The sequence below is a fragment of the Zalophus californianus genome, chromosome 17, assembly GCF_009762305.2.
Source record: "Zalophus californianus isolate mZalCal1 chromosome 17, mZalCal1.pri.v2, whole genome shotgun sequence".
In the NCBI taxonomy this organism is placed as follows: Eukaryota; Metazoa; Chordata; class Mammalia; order Carnivora; family Otariidae; genus Zalophus; species Zalophus californianus.
This window is the reverse complement of record NC_045611.1, coordinates 27,588,884-27,601,306: the sequence shown is the minus strand read 5'-3', so window position 1 is coordinate 27,601,306 and position 12,423 is coordinate 27,588,884. Positions and strand designations below refer to the sequence as shown.

At 40.6% G+C, this 12,423-nt stretch overlaps 1 protein-coding gene across 3 annotated transcripts in view; it reads left to right on the top strand.

The window, feature by feature from the left end:
• The window catches only part of NUP93 (nucleoporin 93), a 111,049-nt gene that overhangs the window by 53,845 nt on the left and 44,781 nt on the right, over positions 1-12,423 (top strand). The window contains exon 1 of one of the 3 annotated variants that reach the window (XM_027617463.2): positions 2,390-2,713. The exons of 1 other annotated variant lie outside the window; for it this stretch is intronic. The gene's annotated coding sequence lies outside the window, so the exon portion shown is untranslated. Of the gene's footprint in view, positions 1-2,389; positions 2,714-3,881; positions 4,326-12,423 lie in introns of those variants that run through there. One more of the 3 variants, XM_027617464.2, reaches the window with a different exon arrangement.

Genomic DNA, 12,423 nt, shown 5'->3' with positions numbered 1-12,423 from the left:
TAATGACCTCCACATACATATTCAGGCACCTGGAGTCTGAGGCAGGTTAGTTAACACTTCTCTGTACCCTCTGCTCCAGGGTCCTTTGTAGTCAGAATATTCTGCAGCTCATCTGGTTTCCTTGCCATACTCATAGATTGGAGGAAAACAGAGTCTGAGCTGGTTTACAATTGATCCTAGCTTAAAGAAATATCCTCTTATTTGTTGTCTGTACTGTTGGAGAAAAATGTCTTAATAGGGACTCAGTGAGGTGGGGTCTTTTTTGTTTTGTTTTGTTTTGTTTTGTTTTAATTTTAGTAATGAAAGGGGGTTTATCTCATTCGCCTGTAGTGAACTTCAGATGTCTCCCTCGGGAATAGGTTTTGACCATCACTGAAATGGTTTGACTTAACCACACGGGGATTTGGGGGTTCTTTTTTTTTTTTTTTTTTTTTCCTTGCCCCTTCCATTCCCAGGCGGAGAACTCCTATTGCATACCGACCTCTGGTCCAGTGCAGTATTTATTTGATCAGAAACAAAAGAGTTTGCTTCTTGCACTGGTTCAGAGAGAGGTCCCCCAGGATTGTCTTTTGTTCGGTAATTGGAGCATAAGCTGAGCCTGGTTAATTTCAGAGCTACCCCCAACACTCGTTCCTGCAGTTTCCGAACTGCTAATGGTACCTTGTATTGGGTCTGGAACAACAACAACAAAAAGCTTGAATTGTTGAATGTTAGCTGCAACTACTGACACGTGCTGTGGCACCTAATAGCACTGTTGGTGCAGTTAATTTTAAGTGAGGGGAAGAAACAAAACTAGAATGCTCTTCCGCTTTACAGTGCTTGTTTAACACATGCACCTCCAAATTATGCATTTGGTGCTATCACAATGAATAAAACAAAGGAAATCATGAGTTGATTTTTATGTTAGTAGCAGAAGTTCTTTCATTGTTATGCACTGTTCAGATTACCCGTGTGTTCCTATGTTCATTCTTTTTCGGTTATTTATTTATTTATTTATTTTTTAATAAAGGCGGAAGTGTCTGCAACATTTCAACTCTGAGCATTTACTTGGCTAAAGTTCTGATGTAAGAAATATAAGTTAAATTATTTTAATTGTTTTTCTTTTAAAGCAACAAAACTTTGTTGTGCTTCTTTAAATACCAAAATGATTGCAGATGAATAAGAAGCTTAGCCAAATTAATATTTGTATAAAAATATATTACAGATTTGGCAAATATGTGTCATTCTGGTTCTGCAGTATAGGTGTTGGTTTTGCCACCAACAGATTGCAATTGCAGGGTTTGTGGTTTTTGTTTTTGAAGATGGAAGGGTCTTTCTTGCAATATATATCTATATTTTTTTCAATCTGCACCATAATGACGGTTCACTACCTGACTGACCTGAGTTTAATCATCTGATGCCGGGTTCTTATGTGGTTTGATCTTTGCTTTTTCACAAGCTTTCCTTCAATTGCACAGTTGTTTGCTGCTTTGAGTTTCTTTTAGTGACAATAAAAAGCTTATGTTGGTATTTTAATGTAGTCTTTAATTTTCAGGTTATACATTAAAACATGGAGAAAAAAAAATCCCTGTCTGAGGAGCTTTTTTAAAAACCATTATGGTAGAATGGGAATATTCATTACTTACACATCATATATTTTTCCCTAAATGTTGTACAAAGAAGTGACAGTTGAGCCGAGCATATGTTAATAAAAGGTCTGCATTTTCCTGTGTCACTGACAGTTTCATTGGCTGTATATTCCTGAAATGCAAATAGCCTCAGTTCTGTTCAAAGCTATAATTAATCTGAATAGTTATTTAAACAGTATTGAAATCTTTTAACTACTGAGAGGCCAAACATTTAAGATGGTGAATTTACTGTTCTGTTTGAAGGACGGTACAATTGACGAGGGCACAGCGATATGAGATGCTTGTGTATGTTGGATCTACACATTCTGTAGGCTAAAATGGCAGAATCTGTCTGCTGCTGTATAAAATCTTTTAACTACCATTTATTTTAGCATCATGGCATGTGCAAATTCCTGCTGCTCAGTTAAGGGACCAGCTTCACAACTGGTGTTACAATCTGTGGCCACAGCACTGCATCACAATGCAGCAAATGCATTTTCCACATTAACCAAACATGACAGCTGAAGCAATTATTAACCATGCAAGATGTCGGAAGTCATCAAAAATTCACATCAGAGTAATTGCAGTGGCTTGGGTCGGAAAAAAAAAAAAGTATCATAGCATTCCTTGGCTACATGTTGTCTCTCCCCCTCTTAAATCTTAACTTGGTACAGTCCGTTAACAATAAAATACCCTTCTGTAACCTATAAACTGTTACTCCCATCAGTTTGTGCTTTCAAACTGATGGCTGACTTCTCTCAATTTGTGTAGAGCAGTACGAATGATGATGCTGTGCCCCAGGGGCTGCAGTGTACCCTTTCTGAGGGGACCCTGCAATCTCATTGTCTAATTGGACTCTTTAATGCTTCAGTCATATCATCATTTGCAGAGTGTTCTCTTTTCCTTTTTCTTCTTTCTCTCTCTCCCCTCTCCCTCCCTCTCCTCTCTCCTTTCCTCCCCCCTCCCCACCCCAATCCTGGCTGTCTGGAGTGGGAAAAACTTGAGCACTGGTTCCGGTGGAGCCCATCCCACATAGAAGGTATGGAAGAGCTGCAGTGACCAACAGCATCGACCGGTCTGTAACTCCTAAAATTTGAGAGCTGCAGGTAGGGTTGTCTATGTTTTGTAAAGAAATTAAAATAAATGCATCCTAGTAAATAGAGTGACAGCATGTTGTTGCAGTACCTTTGAAAGACAAGGGCTTGGCTTGTTTAAAATTTCAAGATAAATTCAGAGGATTTAACTTACTTGATAGAAAAAGTACTTGATTCTCCTGAGAATTGTTCAGATTTGTGCCTTGTCATTCTAATACTGTTCTTAAAAAAAGAAATCTGTTGGGTGGGGCAGAGAGGTATTTGCTTAAAGATTTAAATAGTTGGTTATTTTGGATTTTTGCAGACTTCAAGTAGTAAGTAGTATGGACTTTCTTTAGGATTTTTTTGAAAGATGCATGTAAAGTGCAGAATTCTTATATGAGGTAAAACATTAAAATAGAATTTCTTCGCTAAAACCAGATCTTTGGGATTTTTAGGTGACCGTGTCTGTGTGTTTGTGTAGGATTCCTTATTTCAGTCATTTATATTTTGTTATGGGGAAAAAGTACTATTGGAGGTATTTGGGATTATCTCACAGGAAATGCTTTGGCATAAGGCTTTAAATGGGAAGAATTAAATAGTAACACCAAAGATGTGGACTTCTAAGTATTATCACATGTAGGCAATTTCAATTAAGATAGTTACTTTTTCTTTCTTAAATTTATCCTCAAAAGAGGATAAGTCCTTTCAATATATTTCACATTTTTGGTATAGAGAACATGATTTCTGTACATGAGATGGAAACTTCCTAAGTCGTTAAGCATTATCTGGAAGGTAATGAAATTATAAATGTTGCCTCTAATATTTTTAATACCTTGATTAATATCAGAGATGAAAATGTTTTTGATTCAGTGTTAAAAAGCAGCTTGCTTGTTGTCTTCCCTTACAAACAGCAGGAGAAGACAGTGATGTATAGCTTTTTATCCCAAGGAATGTATTTGTATCATGGGACCTGTAGGGTCTGGACTTCTTTCCGAAGCAGGGACTTGGAAATTGCTCACCTAGTTGAGAGATTTAGCTCCCTTCAGAGGTGGGGGACTTTCTGTACTCTTAACAATAGGAAGACTTGAGGAGCTGTCAAGTGGGGAATGGAGGAGAGCTACTCAGGGAAGGGAGAGGAACTGAGAATTTTGCTCGTCTCGGCATTGGAGGTGTGGATTTACCCACGACTAAGATTCCTTTAAAACTCTGACCCAGTGCAGCATTGCAAGGAATTGATTCTGAGATGAGACAATGAGCTGTGGTTTGCATTTTGTAAAGATGGAGGAAACCTCTCACACTGACCCTGTATGGGAGATGACTCAATTATCCGTGCCTTGGTACAGTTGCAAATTATTTTCCTTTGTCTGAAGTGGGTGGATGCCAGCATGTTTATCAGAGCTCCTTAATTTAATGTATGGAAAATGTCTCAGCCACCATTTTTAACAATTAGCTGTATCATGGTTGAGGTGAGCTGCGCTCTGAAGGCAGCTGCAGGGCCAGGCCATTTCATTTACATTCGGCTCCGTGGCACAAGAGCTTTGTGACTGTAAAACTCAGAAAATGAATTTGCACACTGCATAGAAGAGTTCTCTAGAAGGGTGGAGAATATTCCCAGAAAGAAAATGGAATCCTTTTGTCTACAGTAAGTATTTCTCATATACTCATATAGCGGGGAGAGGTTGAAAATTTATCTTTGGTTGAATGGGCAAAATAGACTTTAGAATGAATGCTGTAGATATTAAAGGTGTAAGACAGAGGTTCTTGGATGTATGTTTTTAATGTGTGTGTCAGAAACCAAGGCTGATACATGTATGTTTGGAATATAGGTTCTATGAGTGATTTTAACACATGCTTTTAATTAATTCTTCTCTGGTAATTTAAGTTAATGAGAGGTATGAGTTTATCACCAGTCAAAAGGTGAAAATGACACTTGGGAGAAAAAAAATCCAAATGTGATATATTTAAGAGTTCAGGCTTCTTTTCATTGTCTTTTACAAACAGTTTATTTTCCAGTCCTAAAGAAAATTGCTGGATTTTAGTTTAGGTTTTGTGTTGTTTTTTTGTTATTAGAAGAAAACCCTTCCGTGTTAATGATCTATAGTAGCTGATTGAAATATATAAAAAAAAAAATGTAACAAAACAAGATTTTGTCCTAAACGATCAATAGATTGAGACTTTCACTCTCATTAATGGGGATAATTCTTAGTGCTTTCTGTTAATTAATAGTTGTGACTTCAAAGCTACTTGTGGAAAACTCTTGTGATTGTAAGCTTAGAAATCTTGATTCTTAGAATTAATTGGATTTGACTTGGCTTATTCCTTTGTTCCTTTATGCTGTTACTGAGAGGAAATAAGTGGATTTTAACTTTGATTTGTGTTTATTTTTTTAACGGCACTTAACCCTGAAGAATTTATAGTAAGTGTATTTTTACAGTAAACTGTACCATGAACAATTTGCTCAAAATCCTTTAGTAGCCGTTTCAGGAGTTTGAATCTTCACAGAACTGAGTATTTGAGCATCTTTTTCACTTGGTATCAAATTTATAAAGCCAGCTGTTCTTCCAGGTCTTGTTGCACTAGCTCTTATTCATCCTACTCACTGAATGCTGGTTTTCTCTAATTAATAGATGTTTTTGAAATTAAGGGAGAGGAAGGTTTTCATATCAGTCTTTTCATTGAAATAGGAGGTCTCAGTTATCCTAAGCCCTGTTCAAAATCCTACAAAGATTCTATAAATCTTACATAAATCTTAGGGTTGCAGCATAAGAGCCTAGGTCTCAATATGATTATTTTAACCTCAGGAAGGACATTTAATATATTCATTGTTTGGATATATGGTAGAATGCAAAAGGACTCTTTCCCCTTGGTTTTTACAAGGCTTGCTCTTTGAAATAAAAGAGTTTTAGGCAGCAAATTAGAACTCCATTTTAACTGCAGTTTTGCTTGCATAAAATGTTTGGTTGGATGGCATGAAGGGTGTCACAAAGCCTTCCTTTGAAATTTTTAAAGTAAAACTTGAAGATTCCGGTCTTGTTTTCTTTCTCTGGCTTTATGGAAGCCATGTACGAGATACTCCTGGGGAAATAGCAGAGACCCAATTGCTTTCCAGTTTCTTTGCCTCTACCGTGGTCTACTTAAGTTTGGCTACTGGGAAGAGGCTCTCCTTTCTGGTACTTGTAGGGGAGATTCCCAAATCTCTTCAATCTGGAAACTCTTCGGTTTTCTCATGCAATTTTAGCCTGGCTGGTAGTAAAGAGTCAGGGGCTGGCTCTTTTTGCTACAAAAAAATGTAGTCATATCAAACCTTTGAATGCTCTGGCAGTGCCCTAATGTAGATAAGCAAGCATGTCGGCCAGCCCGCTAGAAGCATTCTGTGGCACTAAGATGGCAGTGAGGAAGGAGTAAAATGGCGTCACCAGGAACGCTGTGATAAGAGGTGCACCGCACGAGTCATTTTTCTTCAATCAAGTTTGGAGACACCTCTAGTAGCACTGCTTTGCCAATTTGCAGTTACTTTTTATTGTGTTAGAAGAGAGGAATTTTGAGATTTTCCTGAAGTAAAGACGTAATTAGCATTTATATCTAAATAGCTTCCAATTGTTACTTTTAAGAAATTGGTGAGGTATGGATAAAATAAATTTTAAATAGTTATTTTATATCAACATTTCTAAAATCCCTTGCTTTGTGTTTTCTTCTTCTTCTTTTTTTAAATGTAGAAACATAACTCCTTCCAATATAGGATGGATTTTTAGAAAACAGTACAGTAGGAGTCTCCTTTATGGCAAGATGAAACTAGCATTCCTATGAAAAGATGTTATTTGTCTTTGACTCTGGTTTTCATTCTAGCTCTGTGTGGGCTTAGGTTATTTTATATGTAAAATAAATATTGCCACCTTCAAAAACAAAGTTTATTGTATTTCTTCTGTGGTTCAAGGTATGGATTAATTTGGAAGTAACCTGTCGTCATAGTGGTAGTGTGACAGTCTGTAGTCATAGTGGTAGTGTGACAGTGCTGATTTCTTACCTGTTCCCTTCTCTCCTGGAGTTGGAATTTCAGAGATGGCCTCGGAGTTGATGAAGTGTCGTCATCAGCTCGTCTTAACAGTTCGATAAAGCGAGGCTTTACTGTCGTTAAACAACTTTCTCAAGGTCATACATCTGCCAAGCAGTTGATTTTGCCCCAAATTCAGGCCACCTGACTCCTTACCTGTGCTGTGCTGTGCCTCTGTCTGCATCTGACTCCATGTCTTCTCTTTGTGGACTTGCTGGTAACTGATGGGCCTGATGGATTGAGCTTTCAGCAGAGCCTGTCTTTACTTGAGCAGCCTAACTCACAGAGACGTTCCTGCTCAGTCTTGCCAGAAATGACTTAATTGAACTGTGCCTGGAGTCTTCCTGGGCCTGTGTTGTAGTCGGTACGCATTTACAAATTTATCATTTATAAACAAACATTTAAAAATAAGACACATTTTGCAAGCTAAGCTTTTAGGTAGTCCGTCATGTTGGCTCAGTTCAAAGGAGGAAGTACTCATCTCCTGTAATGGGCATGGTCATCACATTCGTCTGCTCTAAGCTGAGATGGAGCCGGGCATTTTGACACGCCCTCCCAGCAGATGACTCCTTCAGCTGTAGGTACGAGGGGTCCCCTAGTGCAGGGTTGCCCTTTTCCTAGTATGGAAGGGCTGACTGAAAGGTTTTAGCTCCCTGTCAGTTTCAGGCTACTTGTATTCATAAGATGGTCTTGCATTCTCCTCCTGTAGTTTGTATTTGCCACTCCAGCTAGGCAGTGTTTTCTGTTTTCTCTACCCATGGTGATTAATGGTGAGTAGTGTATCCTGTGGCATTCCCTCAACTCTGACAGGGTAAAGTCAAAACGTTTCCAAACTTAAGGTTTGAGAGAGAGAGTAAAATCCCAAGTACTGTTAGCAGAGCAGAGGCGTGCCATGACAAATTCCGTGTAAGACAACCGGAAGTTATAAATAAAAGTCTCTTGCTTGTTTTAGTGGACTCCAGACAAACGTTTGAAAAAGAATTTCTGAATAAGAAGAAACTGCTGCAAAACCAGAACTCCCTTTTCTCGACAGCCATGATGATCAGTGCTCCAATCCCATCAGCATAAGCTATGCTGCATAGCGGGAGGAGCTGTGATTTTCGACTGCAGTGTAAATGACTGACACGGCGTACCAGCAGGGAATTAGTATGACACGTGGTTCTCAAACATTGTCTTGACTCACAGCGCTCCTTGTGCTTGCTAAGTAGAACTTAATCCCGAGCGCTGTAGAAACCAGCCTGGCAAAAACCTCTCGGTTCCCACCTGACCGGCTCGGAGACACACCCTCTGCTGTCTGTTCTCACAGCCCCCAAATCTTGCTTTTGTTTCCTGTTTCCAAAGGGAAAAGGCACTAGATGGGAAAGCAGGGGATCTATGTTTTTTAATAAAATACAGGGTTGTTTTGATGAGTTCTTTCAGAGTGGGTTTGGGGGACAGCGGCAGGGGTTGTCGGCCATGATCAGAGGCCATTATTGATGCATTCCCATTTTATACTGCAGTGCAGTTTTAGTACCTAAAGTTCTTTGACTGTGGACTGATCCATCTCCAAGTTGGAAATCAGTTCCCCAAAGACGTAATAAAACATCTTTATCGTCCCTTAATGTATACCCTCCTTCTCTCGCCTTACTAACGTCACTTCGAATAGCTATGGCATTAATATTTTTTAGATCTCTTTGTACCGTTGGGTGAGGAGAAGGTTCCGGTGCTGTTTTTGAAGCCAGACATACTTTGCCACACTATTATATCCCATTTGCAAAACTAGATTGAAGTTTTCTCTTCAGAATCTTCCCTGTTCTTGTGTCCCCAAAGGTTAGCCCTAGTAAGTGTACTAGTTTTTTACCGGGGCAGGGGGTGCGGCAGGGAGATAAAATGTTCAGAGTTGCTGTCCTTGCTTTCTCCCATGGGGCCACCTCAGCAGTCTGAGAACAGTTGGCTGGCTGCCCTCCCTCCATCTCTGTCTTGGCTTCTAGTGTTCCTGTTCCTTCCTGCCCCACTTCTAGGAGTGGGGAGAGAGGATGGCTAGCAGAGGCCCAACCACTGCAGCATGGCGCATCCTGCTGTATCATGGCCCCACTCTCTCACTAGGACGCAGGCTCTGGCTTGTTTTTCATGAAGTGGTGAGATTGTCAGCACTGAGCAAGCCACATCATCTCCCCAGACCTCTTGTGACCAGCAGGGGAAAGTTATTTTCGCAACCCCGAAAGGTCACTGCAGGGCTTTGCTGGATTTGGGAGGAACGGGGAGTTCTGCCGGAGATATTTTTTTTTCTCACTAGTGCCTAAATGGCCATCATTTTATTCTTTTACTCATTAATTTATGCTCTTACCCTCTGCACCTAGTCTCCCAGTGACTGAGCTGAACAGATTGCTTTCCTTTCCTGGAAGGCCAGAGATAGGGAACACATAACTGGAGTGCCCTGGACTCCCTAAAAGGGCACAACCAGTTTTGTAGCAGTAGCACAAGAGATTTAACTGGCCCTTACAAGGGTGCAGCTCTTAAACTCAGCCTTACTTTGCAAGGGCAGTATCCCAGTGTGCTCAGAAGCAGCCGCAGCTTCATGACTTGGCGTAGAAATAGGAAGAGACATCTGGTAGTTATGTGCCTCCATTGTGTTCACAAGGGAGGTGTGCTGTGCACTCTGCACCCCTCACTGCCGCACACAGGAATGGCACGTCCCCGTCCTCAGTGACTTCCCCTTCTGGGTCCTGATGAGTCCTGCCTCTTACATTCTTTCTTTACTCAGTACTGAAAGTCTCGGAAGTTGGGTTTTTGTTATACGGTAGTTATTTCCCTCTTCTTCTTCCTCCTCCTCCTCCTCCTCCTTCTCCTCCTCCTCCTTTCGTGGGTTGGGGAGGATAATAGGAAGGGATCCACAAAAGGCAGTTAGGTGGGCTTGTATGAATGGCTCTCTCAGAGGTCTGTGGCTTTTGCAGAAGGCACAGGTTGGATGGAATTTCATCACCCCTGGACTGGCATGCCCTTGAAGAGACCAGGCATGCCGGCATGCTTAAGTCAGTGCTGTCCGGAAGGCCCTGCTTGGATCCAGAAGGTGGCACTTGCTCAGAGCTGTGTGTTCTTACCTTTTGAATCTCCTTGGACACACTGGGTTAGCTTTAACCTGTGAGAATTTGTAGACCATCCTTTAAACCAGTGCTAATTATGGGAGCAAGTGATTTATTTTGCCTTAATGGACCCAAATCTGCCACCTAATTGTGTGACCCTTTGTTTAGCCCAGTAGTAGAACCCATGTACAAAATGGGACCCTGCTGCCTGACAGTGACAGATGGCCTGGTGCCCATGCAGCGCCATGTTACAGTGACAGGGTTTGCCACCTGTGGGTCCAGAGCTGCCTGCGGGCCTCTGGATCTGCTGAGCTGGCAAATGGTGGCACTCCTCAGCCACTCTTGCAGGGTCTGCTGCCACCTGCTGAATGAGAGCGGCTAGGCTCTTGCATAAATGCACAGTGAGAAATCATACAGCAGCATTAAAAATCTATTACAATTGGTAATGTCAGCTGCTGGCTTAGCACTGCTTTCTGCAGGGGGATTTTTTTTTTTTTAAAGGTATCTATGTGTCTACTTTTTTAAATGTAATGCAGTCTGTGAAGAAACAATTTAAAGTATTAAACTTTTTTGTAGAAAACAAGCCGTGGGATTTACTCTAAATACCTGAGTTGCAGAATAAAGCCTGGATTTGCTGTTCCGTCTGTATTCCTTGCAAAAGGGGATGCACTATCTCTTGGGTGTTTTAGGCTGACATTTTATACATCCTTACTGTATTCCATTAAATATTGCTCTGATAAAATAACCAAACATGCTATAAAACCGTGTGAAATTCCCCCAAATCTTGAAAATGTTTAAATATAAAAATTTCTCCGTTCATCTTTTAGGCTTTATCAGTAATGAACATCTCTCTGCACCTGAAAATTCCTTGAGGCGTTCTCTGTAGGTGCCACAAAGGGAGCTAATGAAAAGCTTGTCCACACCATCTGATAAGCCCAGCGGCTCCGAGTACTGGCAGGGTTTCTGTTGTGCCCATCTGAACACAGTATCTCGCTTTGTCCTTCCTCACTTTCTCCTGAAGTAGTAGCCTTACCTTTGTAAAAATTTCACCCAAGAGAAGGTTTCCGAAGAGCTTGTTTGTTCAGAAATTGGGAAGAAGGGAAATTTAGGCAAGATTAAAGGAGTAGTAGGTATTTTACTTAGAATGAGCAGAAGCATATAGTGGATACAACTCACACTCCTGTCTTTCTAGAAATCAGACACTTCTCCCTTTCACTATCTAAAGTTCTGACGGCTACTTGCAGTGCTTATTGGAAGTCCTCTTTCCATCTTGGAGCCGATCCTCTTGATTATTCTGGTTTTTAAGTTTCTTTTTTGGTCTGCTTAGTTTTCTTGTCCTTTTTCATTGCCTTCCTAGCTGTTGCTTGTGTATTGGCAATGTTTTTTTTTCATCTACGATGACCATTTTCTACTGTCACTGCTTACTTGTGTTATTTTGATTTGGAATGTTGGTTACAGATTTCCTATTAATTTGTATATTGTTATGTATTAAATGAGAGAAGATATAAGACTTTTAAAGCACTCGCTGTGTGTTTTTGTCTTATGTCAGATACTTTCTCATAGAAAGCCTGGCCTGCTGTGGGTGCTTCACTTTAAATTTTGTCAGAGTAGATTGCCAGTTGATCTCTTGAAGGGGAAGAGACGTGGAATGGTCTTTTGTGTTCTGAGGACCATGTAAAATATGGCTTTTGCTTTGTGGGGCCAAGCTAGACTAATTATTTTATCTTTTTTGTTTTCTTTTTTAATGGTCAGGAAATCTATGTTCAGAATCTTCAAACTGTTTATGTAACTGTCCAGCAAATCACTTATTTGTTGTAGGTGGGAAGCGAAGAACATTGAAAAGAGTCACTGTAAGCTCCTTTTTGCCATCTTACTTTCCTAGCTAAAGTGGATACAGAAATTTTTCGCACAGAGACCCTTATTTCTTACAGTTTTCACTTTTGGAAAGCAAATAAGCTAAGAGAATTTGGCCATATGACAAAAACAAACATCCTTGTGCCCACTCCCTTCTTCTGCAGTAGGAGTTAGCTGCCACTTGTATTCTGAAACCCAGCCTGCCTGGTGACTAAAAATAAGGCCGTTTCTTGCCTGTCTTTCCCAGCGTGGCTGTCAGGTCCCTGAGATGGAACCACACGTTTGATAGGAGAATGGCTTACCTGTGGTTAGGTTCTGGGTTGTTTTTGGTTAGTACAGATATCCCCTGTACTTTTCAAAAGTCCGTGTTATGCCACTTTGCTTTTACAGAAGTACCTGTTTTTGCTAACCAAAAGAAATCCAAAGCGGACTTCTGTTTTTACGAAAAAGGTGAAAAGCAAAGCAGCCATCAGCGTTTGTCTTGTAGCGCACACCCCGAGCAGTAGCGGTGCGGGCAGCGCCCCTCGGACTGAGAGCCGCACTCAGCATCTCAGCCTTAGCCGCCAGAGCCTTGAACCGTATCTGTGAGCATCTGTGCTTTATCTTGTTTTATTCGGTGTCTCCGTTAACAAGATGTACTCTAAGGTATCAGAAAAGCCAAAGAGAGGTTATTTTGGGGGTCTGGGAACACTCAGAAATTTTTTCATACGTGCTTCTTTGCTTTATAAAGTCTTTTTGGCTTACAAAAGGTTTCAAAGGAATGTTCTACTTTC